Source organism: Tyto alba, unplaced genomic scaffold (genome assembly GCF_018691265.1).
Source record: "Tyto alba isolate M040663 unplaced genomic scaffold, T.alba_DEE_v4.0 Super-Scaffold_100000100237, whole genome shotgun sequence".
NCBI classification, from domain to species: Eukaryota; Metazoa; Chordata; class Aves; order Strigiformes; family Tytonidae; genus Tyto; species Tyto alba.
The window spans coordinates 81,983-102,224 of NW_024881269.1; the positions used below are offsets into that span (position 1 = coordinate 81,983).

Below are 20,242 nucleotides of genomic sequence, written 5' to 3' on the forward strand. Positions count from 1 at the left end.
TAAACAAGTCCCATGCTTACTTGGAGCTAGTTACAATTTGTTAAAGAAAGGAGAAGAGAGAAAGAGAGAGAGACAGAGACAACTTGTCTGTTAGGTTTCCCTTCCCTCCCTTAATACAATGCTTAAGGAACCGTCCTGGATCTTTGTGGCCAGCACAAGTAATTAAGAACCTGGGCGTCACAAGGATGAGGCAGGTCTTAATATTCAGAGCATATCCACGCCTGTACTTATTGTTGTAAGATGTTTCAAGACTCCCAGCAATGTACATTTTCGGTTACAGTCCCTGTATATGCACAAGACTAGTGAAATACTCAAGCTGTCTGAGAGAGGGTATTGACATAGCCAAAGGCTTCAGCATGATGAGGTTCTGCAAAATCAAGTTCTTTCACATAACGGTTTTTATTAACTTTATGCTCCACCTTCCTGCATGGAGACTCCATAGGAGACAAGAGGACGGCAGAGTTTGGATCACTTGGAGTTAAGTCCACTAGGGTAGCAGAATCACGGACGCTTCCAAGAGAAATTTCACCCAATTCCTTCAGTGAAGCAGGTGGGATTAGAGGGCAGGCATCTCGAGCTCTGAAGATGTTCTGAATGAGCTACTCCGCATCTAGGCTCCATGGCACCAGGTCAGTTGGGATGGCCTGTTCCACCATCACCTTGCTGATTTTCTCCTCCTCCTGAGAAGAAGTTGTTTTTTCATCCAGAACATTTTCAAGCATCTCTTGATACACAGCAGAACTGGAGGGAGCTGGATCGCTCGACCCAGAAGTTGTGGCGGTCAAATGCTCTTCAAATGAGTCAGTCCCGTTAGCGGTGTCCTCATTAAGAAGCAGCCCACTGTCTGCCACCTCCTCCAGAGCTTGGTCCTCCGTGGTGAGGCTGCCTGGCATCGTGGCACACAACGCTAACGGCTTCCCCTCTGAGTCCTACGTGGACTCCAGGCACTGCTCATCTCTCACAGAGCTCTTCTGAGCCATCCCCAGGCCCTGCAGCAAAGCTTCCAGTTTCTTGTTTGCAATGCTTATGGCTATGAAGTATTTCTGAATTATTTTGCCTTTCTCAGCCAAGCTGTTTCTCATGCTTTCAACAGCCTGCTGGAGTTCGTGACTTTCCCTTCTCGCTTCCCAGAAGTGCAGCTCCAGCTCCATATGCTTATACTCTTCCTCAACCCAGTCCTTCCTTCATCCGTGCCAGCTGAGCCTTGAGCTCTTCTATTTCTGTTTCCCTGCAGCAAAAGCAAAATGCAGTGGCAGTGCTGTGGACGGTCAGTGAAAGAGTGCAGCGCTTGCCGTCCTGGCCTCCTGCCTCGCCCTGGAGGCGATGGGAAGCGGCTGCCCGGATGCGTCCCCCGTGCCTGCCAGCAGCTCGGCACCTGCAGCCAGAGCCAACACGGGCCTCGGGCACAGGACGGCTCGGGGCTGCAGCCCCCGCCTTGCTTTGCACCCACCCAGCCCCGCGTGGGGCCAGGGGCTGCTGCCTTGGCCTGCGAGGAGTGGGGAGAGGGGGCCCCCACGTGAGATCCAGCCCGCGCAGATGCGGAGGTCGGGCGATGCGAGCGGGACCAAGAGCTCCCTGGGCCTCTGGCCCTGGGGCTCCGTGCAGAGCCCGCTCTGTGCCCGCCTGGGTTGTGTGTCACTGCTTTGCTTCGCGTCCATACAAAGGGCTGTTGTGAACCATTCAGTCCCCAAGGGGCAAAACCACCAGTGGGCACGCTGGTGTGTGTAAGAGCTTTTCTTTCCCTAGGGGAGAAGGGGGACATTGGTAGCCATCTGTCTCTGAGCGAGGTGGAACAGGAGATGGAGCAAATACATGGTTGCAGGTAAAAACAGCTTGATGTAGAAAAGGTCGCAGTGCTAAATCAGCCTGGTAAAAAACTACTCTTTAAAAATATTCTATTGGGCAAGTTCAAAGAAAGGGAAAAGAGACAAACAGCTGTATTAACTAAGCCGCATGGTACGTATGCACTGAGCATCACGATGAAACCTGAAACAACTAATCAGTCTGATCATATTTCAAATTTCTTCATGAAATCTTTACATGGTCAGAAAATGAGGAAAAAGGTCCTGGATTCCCACCCCAAAACGCTCCTGAGTAAATCGTTCTAACTCTGGTTTCTGAAGTGAAATATACCTTTCCTGAAGTTTGCTCTCAGACTCCTTCAGCTTTGTTTTCAAATGCTGTACTGTAAATTCTTTCTGCTGCAGATGACTCAAGTACTGCTCTCGGTTTTGTGGCTCAATGCTGTGGTTGTCACCACAAGAAATGTATCTCCCTGATCGCCTGGAAAGGGAAGAAACCCAAACCGTCACAGAACATCACTCCTAGAGGTCTTCAGTCCTGCCAAAAAGAGACTTCCCATAGACCGATACAAAGCTTGACTCGTTTGGGGCTCCCCAGTGTCCTCACAAGAGGCTCCTCTGGAAAATCAACATCCTTGAGGAAACAGCTGGTTTGTGGCTGTCGTGCAGAGTTTACTATCTGCTGTCCTTGGTTTCAGTGCCATGCTATCAAATGAGACATTTAACTTTAAAATACTTTTACAACAAAAACTTTTTAGAACTAAAAAACCTTCTTTTTTTTTTTTTTTTTCCCCCAAATACAGCTCTTTTTTTGTTTCTTTCTCGTATCACAGTTCTCATCTGTGTTAGTGTTGCCTGAGAGCATAGTGTTACCCAAACTGTTTTAACACTCACAATACTGATGCTGTATGTATTAGCTGCAAGACCAGACCTACTCGTCTACCTCTGCACTAGCAACACTTGCACTATCCCGGAAAAAACTGCTGTGCTTACTCGAGAGAGAAAGATCTTTTGCTTCCAGCAGCAGACATGGGGACTTCATGCACTGAAATAGTGCCTGTGCTGCTTGGAGAGATGAAATTGGCTTCACTCCCTGGAAAGGAAAAGGGAAGATTGGAAACATGATGGAAAGTAGAACACAAAGACTGTTTTCCAAATAACAGCAAATCACAAGCATTCTCCCTTTGTGCGTGCTGGGTGAACTTTAGAACTTGCATGAATTTTCAACCATCCCTAAGGGCAAGCACTGGATTTTCAACATGGCTTCAGAACTGGCACTTCCAGAGGAGCAGGAGAAACATCTGGACACGAACCCCTGATGCTACAGAAGCCATGTTAGGACTCGGTGGGGATGTCTTGCATCCCTCCATAGCCGGGACCCGTGTCTTCACAGCCTTAAAGAGGGTGAGACATCCACCAACCACCCTCACCTTCTGGCAGCTCTTAGCAAGCGGTCTGAGGATCAGCCCTGTTCGGATTTAACCCAACACTTTCCCAGCCTCCCCATGTGCCAGCGTTGGGATCAGCCCCTGTTTCTCTGTGCCTCTCGTTCAGCCCAGCCCAGATATTCCTCGGCCCGAGCTGAGTGCTGAAATGCACAGCCCAGCTCGTGCAAAGGGTAATCCCAGGGGCCCAGTTTCGCCACCGCTAATCAACTCCATGCCAGTACAACACCCCTGATGATCAGACCCAAGTAGCCACAGCTGGAACCAAATCAGAGCCACCTGCAAGTCTGCAAGGGAAGGGAGGGAAAGCAGCAAAGCCTCTTCGTGTCACAGAGTATTTATATAATTCCTACAGATGCAGCTGTCAGTGACCCTCCTCCTTGGGGAACCAAAATGACCGTGGGACACAATGTCTGAAGCTTCCACAGTCTTTTCCTGATAAACAAAATGCTCCCATCTAAGAGACTAAGATACTAAATGCTCTCTTGGTATCACGGTCCTCCCAAATCTAATTTTCCAAGCAAGACCCGAATGGGTAAACACATCATACAGATTTCATACCTCTGGTGTTCAGGCCCCCATATCATTCCACCCCTTTAAAGATGCCAGCAGCTTTCCAAAGCCACGTCCTGGCTGTGGCACAGAGAAGAGGAGCCCTAGCCAAGAGTCGTCTCTGGTTAAGTAGAACACATCATAACCAGATGTCGCTATCAAAAGCTTTTTGAGGAAACGAGCCTTAATAATAGCCTCTCCCTGAGCCGCCTGGCTTGCAGCGTAGTGCTGGGAAGGGCTGCCGAGCTAGGCACGGCTGGTAAGAGTGAGCAGAGCCTGAAAATGGAACCACCCCAAAGGCTGAGCTTTCTGAGAGCGTGAACTGCATCTGAGACCCAGCGATGTGTCTGCAAAGCATAAATTAACCTGTCTGGCCCCAATTCTGAAAACAGCTACACACAAGCTTAACTCTGAGCACAGGAGACTACTTTTGCTTAAAATTAGGCACGTGGCTATTTACAGGCTCTTCAAGAACATTTTAAAAATTAAAGGGGTCACTGCCAGTATCGGTTCCAAGTGTGCTACTTATGCTCAAGCCAGCTCTGCGTAGAGCAGAGCTCAACAGCACTGGTACTAGGAGAGCTTGAAAAATATTTTCTCCCATTTGGTAAACATCCCTAAGAAAAACATCATGGCATCTATCCATAAAATATTAATTGCAACAGATTCTCCTGGGTAATTGGGACTTCTGTCTTAGAAACACCCTACCAAAGCGGTGAAACTCCGTGCCTAGCAGCAGTGCGGGCAGGAGCCGAACACGGCCTCTCACCTCTCCTAACGCCGCTCTCCCGGCTGACAGCTCCCTAGGGATGCCTGTTGACTGGTTTTGTCGCTGGGACAACGTGATTGCAAAAGCTCACACGTTTAAGCCCCAGAAGAGCCCACCGAAGCAGCGTTAACCATGAAAGAGGTTAGCATTTCTCAAGAAACACATTCTTTTGTCCCACCCGTGTGGTGCAGCCATCGCACCCACGTTTGGGTGTGGAAGTGGCCCGCGTTTAACTCTGCTCTTTGCACGGATCTGTGCAAGGATAATGACACAGTACAGTGACCATATATCCCACTGCATTCAGAGCGCTGACGGGTAGAGCAGATTAGGTATATTTGCTCTACTGGGACAGGATGCAAGCACTGAAACACCACGTCATGCATGTATACATGTGTGTTGAGACAGCATATACATTCCTTACACAGGGCCACACAATAGCCCCACATGGATGCCTGGTGTATGGCATCCCAGTCTGCTATTTCTGGCCATTACAGGTGGTCGGATACCTTTTTGGATGGTCTCCTGGCCTTGCTATTAACATTTTGCTTGTACTAGAGCGTTGAAGATTTTTCCTCCTATAAGAATAAAGCTCAAACCTGCTTGTGTGCATTTTATTGTCCATTGGCTATCTAAATGGTAAGATTACAGTATGGGAGAAAGGAAAAACGGTCAAGGAATATCTGTGACAGGAACACTGCCAGCTGACCACAAGAACAGGATTCCTACAACTCAGGATGTAGATGAGCTTATGAAAGTTTAGTCTTTTTGTGTAACTCGTTTGTATTTGCAACTTCAGCACTATTTCATAGCTGCCAAAGTCTAGATACCATGGAACTTAACTTGCCTCTCTTCTTACTGCATAAACATGACCTTGTTATGTATATACATACATCTATCAGTCCTGATGCTGTGTTTTGCATATAGTCACACAGTGAAACACAGCTGTGAGTAAAACAGTGCTGACAGAGACAGCTTGTGCTCAAAACGTAAAGCACCTAAATTTGCTGAGCTTCCTTGCCTTCAAAAACATCCTGTCACGTGGGAAAGAGACCAAAATATGAACATGTATGGTCACCACTCTGCTGCAGCAACTAGAGGAATAACTGGAACACTGTCTCTGTAGATGGCTTTATTTAGAGAGCCCGAGGGGAGAGAGAGGGCCTGACTGTGTAAAAACACCCAGTAAAGCCATTAGAAGCAGCTGGAAAAGTGGAGAGAATTCAGTTGTAATGCTCACTGTTGGAAGGACCCGCATGTTTAAGAGACTGAGATTAATTTATCCTAGAAACCTTTTACTCACAGCTACGTCTCTACTTCCCATCTTTAACAGCATAAGCAGTGTGTTTCCAGGAAGCATTAATGCTGCTCCTATTCTATTTAATATGAGGTTGTTCCTGCGAGATTGTTTTTGTATTCTCCCTCTGCCCCTGTCTCATTCTCTCCATGACCATGAGGTCTAAAGTCAGTGGAAGAAGCTGAGGATGTGCCTGGGCATGCCGAGAAGCAGGTCGGCTTGAAAAGCACCCGACAGCTCGGTGCCTGGCTCCTCTCTAAGACCAGGGTGGGTGTTTCACACCGCACCAGAGATATCAGGGTCCACACAGGAGCAGCCCGAGGAAAGCTCCCTTCTGCTGCCTGCTTTACTGGGGAAAGGATCCAGCTGGGATCTGCAGGGCCACATTGAGCTTTGAACTGGGAGGAGGCTGCACATCCCCTCCCCATCACACCACCTGGGACACGCACAGCATCCAGCAGTAAGGACCGGACAAGGAGACGGGGTTCCCATCCTCCCAGCTTCTCATGGCCCTCTGCAGGAGGTGGGATGCCTGCCTGTCTTCATTACTCCCTGCTACATGCTGGAATCCAAACAGGCCTGAGTTCCCCACAGCTCCCACTTCCATCAGAAGACCCTACCCAAGATCTGCAACCAACACTTTCTCCTTGTCACACATAACACTACAGAACAGGACTGGCAAGTCCGTTTTACGGCTATTCTGCCTGTTACATTGCTACATTCACATGTGAAAAAGAGAAAAAAAAAATAATACAAACCTCTCTCAATGGGGTCATTAGAACGGTTGCTCTCACAAAGGTTGTTCAAGACCAGGTCGGGCTCAGCAAAGACCTGCTGAGCAAACGCCCGAGCTGCCGACTTCTCGGAGGTCTCCTCCCGTGCCTGCAGCGGTTCTGTCTGCTGGCGTTCGCGAGGTTCCTGCCGAGACAACGCCGCCTGTGAAACATGCAGGCTTTAGCTGTCACTTCTCTGATCTGGAGGAACGACTCGGCAAACAACATAATGACTGAGGACATCAGTATATGCAGCACCTGGTCCCTCCAGCCTCTATTTCTGCAAAAAGCGTTCACAGGAGAAAGTGCTGGAAAGCAGGCTCGCATGGCACCTGTGCAGTAGGAGAACCCCTGTGGGCTAGACGGGAACTTCTTCCTTGATGTACTGGTTTTATTTTTGGTAAGCCTGGCAAGCGTCTGGAGAGTGGCCAGACTAAGCCTTTCCTGCTGCTTTAGTGTGCCCTGATCTCCAGACACGTGGCTTTACTGGCGTGGCAAACAGAGATGGCAGTTAGCCGTGGGGCAAGTGGAAGGTGGTCCAGGATTTTCTGCACTTTCCAGCATTCGTGGGTGTTTTTCTACCCTGTTTGTTATAACAAACGGGAAATCTGACTATATCCTTAGAAGGCAAGACTGACAAAACACATGTGTAAGGTTGAGTAAGAATGAATAATAAAGGCTTTCCTTTTCTGCTTACTCCTGATTGGGAATTACTCATATTGAGAGCTTGGAAATCACGGGTGCAGGTGCGCTACTACTTAGCTTTTAAGGTAGAAGGATACATTTTGGAATTTCAGAGCCTTGCGAGTATTCAGTTTAGGGCATTATCATCAGGAACACAGCTAAGATAAGTGCTTGACTTACAACTGTACGAGGTACAGAAAAAAATTGCTCTCAGGCTTGCCTTCTTGATGAGCCATCTAAGGAGGCAAAGTCACCAGAGCAAGACTGCTTCCAAGAAAGCAGTCTGCTGCCTCGGTTCTGCCACAGAAACTGACTGCAGATAGGGGCTGTTTTGCTACAGGGTTTGTGAGCCCAGCTTTGCCTCATACCTCTCCTTTGTCGGCTGTCCCTGGCCATGGCTCCTCCGCCCTCTGCCAGGCTGCAGAGCAATGAGGGTGGTCGCTCAAGGGGCACGTCTGCCTGACCTACCACGTCCGCCTCTATTCCGTGGTCCCCAGGCTCATCTGAACACAGCTCTGGAAAGCAAAGGCATAAGGAATGACACGTGTTGGGGTCAGATGAGCTTTAACAGCCACGACTCTGCCTGTTGATTCCGCAGGCCAAATTACATGCCAAGAATGTGCTGCAAAATGATTCCTCTGAAGGAAACTGGCAAAACCCTGCACCCCAAGTGAGGAGCGACCCTCTGATGCCATCTGCTGCCCCCCTCGGGAAGGGTCCCGGCAGCATTGTCACTCAGCAGATGTCGGTCATCATCAGTCCAGAGCGCCTGGCTCTCACCATGAAGAACATGCACGTTCCCTTCCTACCTCGGCCAGAAGAGCCCTGGAGGTGAGAGCACACCTGAAATGTGGGCACTTGGTCTGAACCGGACCTGTCTCCTACGGGAGAGCTGAGAGACCTTGCTCAGAAAAGATGCGCTACAGAGGCCACGAGACAACGTGCATCAGTCAGGCCGTAAGAGACCAAAACTTTCAGCGCAGACCATCCTCGTTCTGGGAGAAACCCAGTGCCAATGGAGAAAAGCCTGGGGGCCGCCGGGCAGCAGTGCAGCAGGCTTGGCAGGGCGCCGGCAGTGGCACTGTTCACAAACCTCAGGCCACGTCTGAGGAGCATCTGGAAAGAGCAAAGCAAGAAGCCCTGGCCTGTGTGCCAGGAGGTGCACTGAAACTGAAGAAAGGTCATCTAACCTCTGGGAAAGGTCACCCTAATTCGCCCCGTGTGTTAAGGTTCGAAGCGGTGAATTCCAGGATGTTACAAGGGCAACGGTTAGAGAACCGCAACCCAAGGGGACGCTCCCAAATGCCCCATGAATCGCCTTTTCCAGGTTCATCTGGACCCACGTGCTTTGAGTTGGACCTGAAATTCAAAGCTTTACAGCATTCTACCTGTCTGCACATCAGCGTGCTCTCTGCTGTCCTCAGGCTCAGGCGCTTTGGGCTCCAGCTGCTTCTGGGTTCTCTTGCTGCTTGGGCTCCCTTGCTGCTTGGCCAGGGCTCTACTGCAGTCTTCTTCTCGGTGCCTTTGAGCCTGAGGACAGCAATGTGGGATACTCTGGGCAGGCAGCAGGAAAAAGAATCCATCCCAGATTACTTTCCGTGTGGAAGTGGTAATCCTTCTCCCCACAGGGAAATGAAGACGATGGCCTTTGGCCCCACAGACTTGCAGTTCAGGGCCACGAGCCTGAGGAGGGGGGCAGTCATGGTCTCTGTGCCCCACGGGGGTGTTTGCTCCCAAGGCTGGGGCTGCACCCAGCTCCTCGGGACCTGCCCACAGGGCACTGCCCCAGCACCCTTCTCGGCTGCTGTGTGGTCCAGAGAAAGCCACAGCCTGGGCACCAGTCACTGGCGTGGAGCACAGGGGACACGGGCTGCCCGTCTGTGCTCTCCGCCCCGGCACTGGAGATTTCTGCCCAAACCCCACCAGGGAGAAAGAGGCCTCTGTCTTGATGGCTTCCCATCCCAGAAAAGCTGCCCTTCCTCTCCTGAGGCCTCTCCCACCCATACACAATGCCAAGGTGGAGAAAGGTAGCCACTGCTTACTTTTGCCTGGCACTGAACCAGAGTCTCGATGATCTGGGCAGTCATCGTCACCGGCTAGACAAGAGAACAAAGGCCAAGTGGGAGACGCTCCTCTGATGGTCTGTGCTAGAAAGCAGCGTCACTCCCGTGAGCCAGCTGGAACAACTTAGACACTTACAGATCTGCAGAGGCCCAAGACCGTCACAAGGAGATTAAGCGAGGGCAGTGTGGTCACTCGTGTTCCCTGGGCTGTGCTGCTTTGCCTGTGCACAGGGAATGGACAAAGGGAGAGCTCTGTGTCACTGAGCCTGGCTTTGCCCTCTCCCCTGCCAGCCCGTCCAGCACCATTTGCATCCAAACAGCCAAAGAAGAAGTCCAGGCAGCAAAAGGGGCAAGTGGAGACAGCTGGATCTTGACTTGCCGTTACTTTCCCAAGGCAAGGCTGAGCAACTCGGGCAGTGCTGCCCCGCAGCTGCCCCAGCAGTGCGGGTACCTCTGCCCCAACCCTCGAGCTGCCTTGCAGCTGCAGCTGGAGCATCCCACCAACGGCCACGGTGGCACCAGAGGTTTGCTACTCCAGCAGGGCTTACCTGAGGATGGCGTCCAGCCAGAGTTCTTTCACCTCTTGCGAGCTGCAGGAGACAGGAGAACCAGTGTCACACCCCACTGCCACCAGCTAGGTGTTGTGCAGTTTTCCCTCCGGAGAACAAAGTCAAAGCCAAGGAGGGTCTGCTCATGACGCAGCCTCGTCTCTCCAGGAGTCCCTTTTGATGCTGCAACTCTGCAGCCTTTGGGATGCCCCTGGGCTGAGGAGCGCTGTCGCAGACACGGGGCTTCTCCAGAGCGGGGAGCGACAGCCCAGCTCTGCCAGAACTGCACCTGGGTTTTCCTGGGAGCAAACGGGACCGCCTGTCTGCACACAGCCCCCTGCCTCAGCCCACGCCTTGCCTCACCCCTTTGACAGCGCACACCTTGTGCACGGGCTGTTTCCAGAGGGGAGAGGCTCAGCTCGGAAAAGAAGCCGAGCTGCAAAACGCTTCCCAAGCAAAGCGGTGCCTCTGCTTTCCCTCCCCGCCCCGTGCCGTGGACCTGAGGAGCCAGCTGGGCTCTGAAGGCGAGCACTGGGCCAGACAGCCCAACTGCCTGGGTGACACGTCACCGCGACTCACCCGAAAGTGACCCCGCAGAGGCTGGTGGGCCAGACGAGGATGAGGGTACAGCTGCAGTCCAGGCCCAACGCTGCGTCCTTCTTGTGCACACCCGCACGCCGCCTCCTCCTGGCACAGCACCCACAGCTCGCTCGAGACGCACCCTGTGCTGCAGCCAGAACCTGGTGCCACATCTGCAGCCAGGAAGAGCAGGGGCTGATGGTGAGCTTGCCTTCTGGGGGGGCACCCATGGAAATCCTCCTTGGGAGAGCCACTGCAGCTGACAGAGCCCTGGGAAGGGCTGCCCAGCTTCACAGCTCACCCAAATCGGCAACATCCTTGCTGGCGACACCCCCTGACCCTTGTAGCCCTGGTTTCTGAGCGGCCGACCCTCCCCAGAAATCCTCCCTGGGACTTTCTGGGCCATTGGAGCAATGGCCAGCCTGAGAGGGCTTTGTGAGATGTCTCCTGAGGGCTGGTATTGGAGGCAGGAGGTGGGAAGAGAGAGTACTGCCATCCTCTCTTCTTACCTGCGCTTGGCAAAAGCAAGGGCGTCTTGGAAAAGCAGGAGGTCTCTCCTCCTCGTCCTCCCACGCCAGGTCACCTCCACACAGTCGCAGCGGAGGAGCTCGGGATGCCGTCGGGACACGAGGGCACCCAGCTGGCTGCCACCAGAGCCGCCCCTGCAAAGGACACGGTTGCGGGCGTGAGGCACGCGGCTCTGCCGGGAACAGGCCGTGCCCGGTGCCAGAGGGACAGAGCAGGCACGCACCGGGAGAAGCAGGAGGGCAGCTGGCCCATCGTGCTGCGGCCAGGCAGACACTTGTGCTGTGGAAGCGCTCAGCAAGGGGAAGAGCAAGGCCCCGCAAGGCCTTCCGAGGCTGGGCAGCGATGTCCCCGTGCCAGGGTGCTCCTGCCAGAGCCCGTCCCTCCCCAGCACTGCCCGCGCCAGCACAGTGCCGCACCGGGAGACACTGGTGTCCGTGACACCACTGGTGCCCCTTGTGATGCGTGGGGGGGCCACGCCCAGGGCGGGGGCACACAGCGGGCGGGGGGCTCTGGGGCACCAGGAGCTGCTCCTACTCGAATGGCGTTTCCCAGACTCCCAGCAAACAACAGGAGCTCCCTCCAAGCTGAGGGCCCTGAACAAGGCAGAAAGCTGCGGGCAGGAGTCCCCTCGGAGCCAGGAGAGACGCTCTGTGCCCGGCCCCTGCCAGCTGAGCCAAGGCCTTCCAAAAGGCCCTTCAGCACCTCGGCTCCTGCTGCCGCCACCTCTCCGCGCATGGTGATGTTCAGTCCTTCCACCTGGTCCTCCAGACTGGGCCCAGGGCTCAGGCCAGCCTTGGAGAGACTCTGCGCTGCAGAAAAATAGGTAACAGCCTGGATTTCCTGCTCCCACCAGGCTGCGCACAGGCAATCCTCGGCAGCAAAGCGCTGACAGCTGTGCTTAGGGAAGACACAAGAGCGGTGAGCTGAGGTCCCGGTGAGCACGCCAGTGTCAGCCCAGCAGTCCCACCAAAGCTGTCAGACTGCCCCAGAGCCCAGCCCCTTCGGTGCCACAGTGCATTTCTCTGCTTGGGCTGGCTCACAGACCTCCTGTCCCAGGGCACGAGCATCACGCCACAGGCCCAGCGTCCTCGAAGGCACCTACCCGAAATGTTCTGCTGATGGCAGAGGCGTGTCCATGCCTGAGAGCTGCTCAGGACTCCTGGCAGGCAGCTACCGCAGTCCGTTTGCTGCCTTTGGAGCAAGCTGAGCTCCCAGGGAGCAGCCCCAGACTCTTCTCTCGGGGAGCGGGGCCTGAGCGGGGCGGGGGTGCTGTCATTTGCTGCCAAGTAAAAAGGGAGCAGCGGCGTCCCAGGGAGCAGCCCAAGGGAGCTGGTTCTCTTCCGAGGCCACCAAAGCAGCCTGCCTCTGCCCCCAGTTTTGGGGGAAATACAGAGTGGCGCCGAGACGTTCCTCAGTTATTCAGAAGAGGGGCTGGGGTGGCCTTGGATGCCTCCATGTGATCTCAGAGGGAACATGGTGGGTGTCAGCCCGCAGCACGGTCAGGCCTTGGTGATCCCAAACTGCTGTGTGTGTCGGAGGAGCCAGGGAAGCTCAGGGGAGTTTCTGGGGTTTCTGGGGGCAGGACATGGTGGTGCTGCATGGAGAAACTCCTGGGTCCCTTCCCATGGCTCCTGTTCCCCTGCTTTCCTCTGCAAGGAAATCCTTGATGGACTGCAAGGAGGAAGAGGTGGGAAGTGCTGCTTTCCACGCCGGGGGCCGCAGTGGGGGGGTCTGTCTGTGCCCAGTGGGGTGTGAGCAGAGGGGTGAGGGGAGGAGGGCTCCCTGACTGGGAAGCAGCAGAGTCCTGGGGCCTTTCTGCAGGGAGGGCTGGGCCACCAGCATGGGGAGAAGCTCTCTCTCCTCCGGAGTGAGCCCTTCTCCCGTGGGGCAGAAGGGAAAGGGAAACCCCTGCCAGCGGGAAGGGCAGGCCAGTGTTCAGGGGATGCTGAGCACTGGGCAGACCTTCAGCCCTCCAAGCAGAGCCTCTCCTTCCCTCTTCAGGACAAGCAGGCTGTCCTTGGGGCGGTGGCCGCCAGGACGGGGGTCCTTCTGCGTGAGGAGCAGCACCGCGAGCGTGCCTGGGAGCAGCTCCTCTGGCTCTTGCACCAAGATCAGGAGGTGCGAGACACTCCCCGGGTCAGCAAGGTGAGGTGTTGCGCAGGGCCCGGCGTGGCTGCTGGAGCGGGTCTGTGCCAGTGCCACGAGGCGCTGGGGAGCTGTGGGGTGCCAGGAGGAGCTGAGAAGCCCTTAGGGAAGGATCGGGGAGAGCAGAGAGGCCTGAGGCTCTTTGGGCAAGAAAAGAAAAACCCGGGGTGGGGGGCAGGAGGGAGGCAAGAGTCCTTAGGGCTCATCTTCTCAGGAAGGGAGGCACTGCCACCTCCCTGGAGCTCTGTGCAGGAAGAGCTTTGCCCTCATGCCCAGGGCCATGTCCAGTGCTGTCCAGTGAGGGCCGAGGTCTGCTGAGTGGGAAGTGCCAGGAAACAGAGTTGTCAACACCGGGCTCTGTTCAGAGGCAAGAGCCAACTCTGCGCTTGTCTCTCTGGGACTTGTGGGACTGGATAAAGGGGAAGCCCTGGGACTCCCCGGTGTACTACGTGTTTCATGTCCTGGAGAGGTTGAGGTGAGGTCTGTTCCCCGGGCACTGGGGATCCCCAGTGTGCCCCAGCCAGTGGCCTTGAGCATGGAGCCAGGAGCTGCTGGGGCTGCGGAGTGAGTATTCCCCACTTCAGATGTCTCCCAAAAGAAGGGGAGCCCCAGGGCTTCCTTAACCTGGGGGTGGGGGTTTGCCTGCTGCCTAGGAGGAGGCAGGAGTTGTTGGTGCTGAAGGCCCTGCTCGCTGGCATGGGCTGGGGGTGCTGGGTTTGAGGTCCTCGATTAGGGTGAACCCAGCTGTGGTTGAAGGCACTCTGGAGAGGGCTAGTAAATCCCCTTTCTGTTTTCTCTTCCTTTCTCCTCTGGCCAGCAAGCTGAGGCCACCTCTGAGCAGGGAGGAAAATCACAACCTGCTGTCAGTGTGCTGCCAGAGTGTCCTGGTCTGTGCTTCCGAGGAGCAGGTGAAGGAGGACAGGAAGACAGTGAGGGCAGCTGTGAGCATGCGGGTACCCCCCGGCCAGTGCCTGCCCACCTCTGGGTCAGGATCCCACCTCAGCGCACCCTGGCAGCCCCCGGGATGCAGAACCTCAGCTCTCCTTTCCTGATTTTAGCTTCTGCACGGGAGAAACCTGGAAGATCTGGGCCTGCTCAGAGAAACCCTTCTGGAGGCAGAGGTGACCTCCGCCGGCTTTGACTAAGTGGTCCCTGTGAGTAGCCATGGGGCAACAGGAAAAGTGTTGCGGGGGCAGAGAATCGAGGCCTTAGCAGGTGATAGGAGGTGGATGCCTTTGCTAGAGGAAAGTGGGGCTTTGGCTCCTTGCTCCAGGGCTGTGCGTCTGGCTGGGGCCAGGGGCTGAGCTGTGGCACAAGAGCCCCCAGCCACTGCAGCCTCAGGACAGGCAGAGAAGTGGGTCCTGATGGAGGGAAAGCCAAGAGCCAGCCCTGAGCTGGGCGAGAGCAGCCTGGGGGAAGGCTGGAGCGGGGAGATGCTGACCAGGAAGCAGCACCTGGCTCAGGGCAGAGGCAGCAGGAGAGAGCGGGGCAGCGAAGGCTGCAGTGCCAGGGCTTGGTGGGGCTGGGGGCTGTGCCAGGAAAGGGCCAGAGAAGAAGGGAGAGGGATCTCAGGGAGAAAAAGATTCCTGTTATGAGAGAGGTGCACCTTGCCCCAGGTCCTGAAGGGCTGGCTCACCTCAGCCAAGGAACAGGAACGGGAGAGAGCCCTGCGGGTCTGTGCCCACATGCTGGGTGCTTGCAAGGAGCGACTTGAGCTCATGGTGAGTAGGGACGCCTGTGTGCCCTGGTGCCCCGTTCCCATTCCTGGCCCCACAAGGGAGCCCTGCCTGATGGGGTGCTGGGTTTCGGGGCTCCTGGGATTATGGGGCACCCCTTCTGTCTGCCCCTCTGCCCAGTCGCTGCTCAGGGAGCAGGGTGGGCGGTAGAGGCGAGCGGGTGCTGGGGCTGCCTGCAGCCCTTTTCCTGCTGCTCTCCCCTGCAGAGAGGATGTCCTTGCAAGCAGTTCAGCTCCCTGGTGGGGTTGCTGGGGTTTCTGATCACTGACTGCCTGGCCACATCCCACCAGAAGGCATTGGTCTGCCTTGGCTACCTTCTGCAAGTGCAGGGTGAGGAGAGCGGGTGCTTCCCAGCTTCGCTCAGCCTGATCCCTCCGTTCTGGCCTGGCACCATGGGGGTCCCACGGGCCGGGGCCCCATCCCCAGCAGGGCAGGGGGAGGCAAGGTGCTCAGCTGGTTTTGTGTCCCCACCCCATTAGCCTTCTGCCTCCCCGGCCATCTTGGGAAGAATCCCTGGGAGAGGGTTGCTGAGTCCCACCTCCCTGGGGCGTGTATGAGGCTGGGTGGTCTGGGCCATCCCTCACTGCTGCCTGAGAGCAGGACATTGTCACCAATTCTGGCGACTGTTCCCCTCCACATCTGTCCCCCTCCGCGTTCCAGGAGAGACAGAAGGTGGCCAGACAACGCGCTGTGATGAGGTCCCCAGCGTTACAGAGCGCGTCTTCCCTCTCGCTGCCTGCCTTCAGCCTGGAGAGACAGGCAGCTACCCAGGCAGTCTCCAAACTCATCCCTGCCAGGGGAGAAACCTCCTGCTGAGCACAAGAGAGGAAACCAATGTGCTGCGCAGAGCAAAGTGGGCAGGGAGGAGGGCTCTGAGCTGCAGGCCCCGAGCCTGCTGCAAAGGGTTGTGTTTGAACCCTCTCCTCTTCGGGCAGCAGGGTCTGCCTGTGCTGAGGAAGTCACTGGGAGGTTTCCTGCCTCCCAGAGACGCTGGTGGTCTGTGCGGGAATAGGGGACGCAGCTGCTGGGAGCAGAGGCTGCTGGAAGCCTGAAGCCCCAGCAAAGGGTTCAAGGAGGAAGAGGCCTCTCTCCAGCCAGGGATTTGTCAGCCATTTATCAGGCTGGGGAAATCCTGCTGCCCCGAGTTCAGGAGGGCCCTGGGTTTCCCTGTGGCCTTCACTGCCACCGCTTGGGTTTTCCTTTATCGGTATCTGGGGCCAGAGATTGAGTTTCCGTAGATGTGACTTCTCTTTTCTCCTGGTGTTTGTTCCAGCCCAGACCATGAAGGTGGTGCCTCAGGCAGATGAGATCAGGTGCCTTTGTGAGGAGCTGAACATCCCAGACACTGAGACTGTGGTGGAGACCTGTACCAAAACGGGAAAGGTAACTGGCCCCAAACGAGCGGGGTGGGGGCCCAGCTCCTGGGGTCCTGCACATCTCTCTGCTCCCCTCCAGACTGTCTCTCTGTCACCAGAGCAAGCTGCCGGGACAGCTGGTGTTAGCAAGTAGCAGGAGCCTTTGAGGCAAGAGTTTCCCTTTAGGCGCGATGGAGCAGATACCATGATGTGTGTGTGTGTGTGTGCACGTCTGTGTGTGAGTGCTCTTGTCAGAATACAGATTTGGTATCTCAGCAAGCAGCATGGGGGAGACACTCCCACATGGGTTAGCTGCATCAGATGTAAACAGCACTATACGCACAGCAGGAGGGTCAAGTGATTGCCCTCTCCAGGGCTGCTGAGCTAAGAGTCCTGTCAAGCTTCCTTTCCTTCCTGAATTGCTGGAGCAGAGCTGAGACATGGTCTGTCCTCTTCCTGGCTTCTCTCCAGGCTGTTTGAAAATCATCCCTCCAGCATGGGCTACAGACTCTCTGACTGCCGTCCTGGACAGCTTGCTGCGTGGCCCACCCACAAGTGCAAGAGCAGCCTGGAAGTGGGTGTTTGTCTTCCTGGTGGAATGCAGAAAGGAAATACTCCAGGAGGTAACGGAGACCTTTTTCTCCATTTGACTTGGTCTTTTCTCCTGTTGGCTGTTGCAGTACACCCTGCTCAGTTGGCATGGGCTCAAGAAATGCTGCCTGTGTGCTGAGCTGAGGGGCTACTGATGGTTTGAGTCGTGCATCAGCACCTGCTCCAGCTGGCACCTGCTCCAGCTGGTGACCAGGATATGGGAACTTCTTGTCCAAAGTCTCCCACTGGTCCAGGTCCTTCCCATGAGTGAGGCACTAGGAGGTACCAACCTTGCTGTTCCTCCTCTTCCTTCAAGGTCACTCACAGTCCTCCCTGCCCTGGGACCCACTTCACGCTGCTCACTCTTCCCTGGTCCCCAGTTGCCTCTACTCTGAGCTTTGCTGGGCACGCTAGGTTTTCCACAGGTGGGACACTTGTTCGTTGTTCTCAATGCTTTCCCCAGCTGTGGTGTTACCCAGCCTGCGAGCTGCCCTTCCCTTAGCCCCCAGTTGCTGCCCGTTTGTAGCGTGGGAGCCTCTGGCCTCGTGCTGTGCCTGCCCTGTCAAGGCTCCTGTTCTCCTCCTCCGCTGGCACTCGGCTGCGCTCCCCTCGGGCTCGAGGGGCACCGGTGGCTCGTGCAGCCCAGGCTGCCTCCATGGCCGTCCGCCGCTGACAGAGGTGGGTCCCCGTGAGGACAGCCATGGGTGGCAGCCCCAGGGTCACGCCCAGCTGAGCTAAAGCTCACCCAGCCGTAAGGCTGCTGCTGTTGGAGCCAGGGCAGGGTGTCTCTGCGCTGTCCCTGCAGGGCCCACGGCCGCTCTGGGCAGCGGGAGCGCCGCATCCGTGGGCTGCGGGGTCACCCCTTGCTGCTTCCCCAGGCACAGAGCAGGTTGTGTCTGCACCACGGGCCAGAGGTAGGCAGCTGTGGGAGGAGCTGGGATCTTCCCCGGGAGGAGGGACCTGGCTGGCTCTTTGTCCTTCTCACAGCCACTGCTTCTAGCTGTGAAAGGCTCAGACAAATATCCCTTCCTTTGGGGGAAGAGCCTCTGTGTGGGGAAGGGGTCTGTGCTTTGGGAAATGAGGAGGGCAGAGGCAAGGGAAAGTGTCCCTGGAGAGCGGGGTTCCTCTGGAAGGAGTCACATGCCCTTGCAAAGGTCCTGCACGGCATCTTCAGGCTCTCGAAGAGCATGTCTGGTTTTGGTCTTGCATTGCTCCAGACATGGGGAGAGCTCCTCAAGCGCCGGGTGTGAACTGTCTCAGTGTCCTCTGTGTGCACACAGGGCACGCAGCTGCGCATACGGTTGGGCCCAGGCACACCCAGTGACCGAGGCTGCTGTGTGAGTGCCCGTGTGTGTGTGCGTGTGTGTGTGTGCACGATTGCCAAGAGCACACTGGGCTCCAGACGTGCGTCAGGGTCAGGCAAGGTGGAAGGGGTGAGGTTTTGGGCTGGATCTGGACACTGTGTCAAGGGCTTGGGCATTGCTCATGTGCCGAGTGACTGCGTCTGGGCCCCACAGGGCAGGGTAAAGGACGCACTGAGCCTCTTTCTCCTCATCTTCCATTCAGGTGCCCCAAATCCTCAACACCCTTTACAGCTCCATGCAGCAGAGCACCCTCAGGCCCTTCCTGCTCCGTGCAGTGTTTCTCCTCGCCCGCTTTCACCGGGTGCCTGTGATCAGGTGTCTCCTCCAGACAGGTCTGCCCATGGGCAGGTACGTGCACTACCCACTTCCCCGCTGCAGTCCAGTAGGGACCCTGCGGCTTGCTTGCTCTGGGGGGATCTGGTTGAGAAATAGGTCTTTTTTTTTTCTGCCTGATCAGTCTGGAGTGTTGCAAGACTGTGTGCCTGTGTCTCTGCCGTGAGTGGGGCTTTGTAAACCCCATTGCAGCGGAGGAGGTTTGAGGGCACTGCAGGTCTGCGAGGAGATGGGCTCAGGGGTGAAGGTCTCTTCCCTTCCAGTGACACGGTGGAGGTGTGGAGGAGCCTGGGGAGAAGCATCTTTGGGATTCAGATCCTGAGGTGCTTAGTGGAGAAACTGAACAGAGCAGGAGAGGAGCACCTGGGGACTGACTCCTCCGCCTGTGAGTGGCACAACCATCGGACTGCTCTGGAGACTGACGGCGAGTTCAATGGCAGACACGTTTCTGCAGCTTTGCATCTGCTTTCTAACTCGTACCTCAGCGCAGGGGAGTCGGGTGCCCTGTGCCCGAGGAGACTCCCAGGGCGCTGTGCTGGGCCGGCCTCGAGGAGTGTGGGGAGCCGGGACAGTTTTGTGCTCCTGAGCCACAGTCTGTCACAGAAGTAACAACTGCGGACAGTAACCCCCCCTCCCCACCCCAGGCAGGTGGGGGAACCGGGCTGGTGGAAAAAGGCCTTGCCTGAGCAGGTGGTTCTTGGTCATGGTTCTCTGCAGATCAGCCGTGCCATCTCCAACGTGGAGCACAGAGGAGCTCCAGCAAGTGCTTCCCCACCTCCTTCCCAGCCTCCTGAGGTGGGCCAGTGAAACGCTGGGCGAGGAGAGGCTGCTTTCCCCCATGGGCAGCTGGAGACAACTGTGCCTCAAGGGCCAGGTGCCTGAGCAGAAGCCGTGCAGGTAAGGAGCCAAAGGGGAAGATGAAGGGCCCCGGGCCCCTGCAGTGCCGAGGGCTGCAGGCAGCCCTGGGAGCTGAGTGTGCCCAGTACCGGGCAGGCGACGGAGCTGGGCGTTCTGCAGTGGCAGGCATTTGTATGAGTCTTGATCTCAGAAAGAGATGGTGGAAAAAATGCAGAAAAATATTCTGGGGAGGACAGAGCTTGGATGCAAGTTACAAAATCTTGGAATATAAAATGTTTGGCATAATGGTATGTGCAACCATAACTGCAATGGTATCTGCATCTGCAGTGGCATTGCCCACTGCCATGTCATCTTAATCTGTAATGCTATCTGCATCTGAAATGGTATCTACATTTGTAATGGTAGTTAGCATCTGCCGTGGCATCTGCATCTGTCTACAAGTTCCAAGTCTTGGAACATAAGCATACGATTCTTGGCTTCTTTTTGTTTTTCCTTTTTATTCTGCCCCATCAGAAGAAATCATTGTCAGGGTCTCAGTGCATTGAGAGAGGAGGTGTCACTCTAACTAGAACTTAATATTCCACAAGCTTTTTTTCTTTTGACTTTCACTTTTTCCCATCAGCTACACTCCTATGCTCTGGCCGCTCCATTTCCTAGAGCCAGGGACAGCGGGGGTGTGCTGACTTTACTGGTTTAGATATTGCCTGGCTCACGGCATTAGCTGGGGGATGATGCCCCGCCGTGCTGTGTGTGCAGCTGTACCGGTGTCGGTACCTCCGTCGGTGTGTGCAATGCTGTCGAGAGCTGCGGTGGGATCAGTGTC

The 20,242-nt window shown here is 55.7% G+C and overlaps 1 pseudogene; it reads right to left on the reverse strand.

Annotated features, from left to right (window-relative positions):
- Nucleotides 1-311: 311 nt before the first annotated feature.
- LOC122154439 lies at nt 312-12,174 on the reverse strand (annotated as a pseudogene).
- Between the last annotated feature and the right edge of the window lie 8,068 nt (nt 12,175-20,242).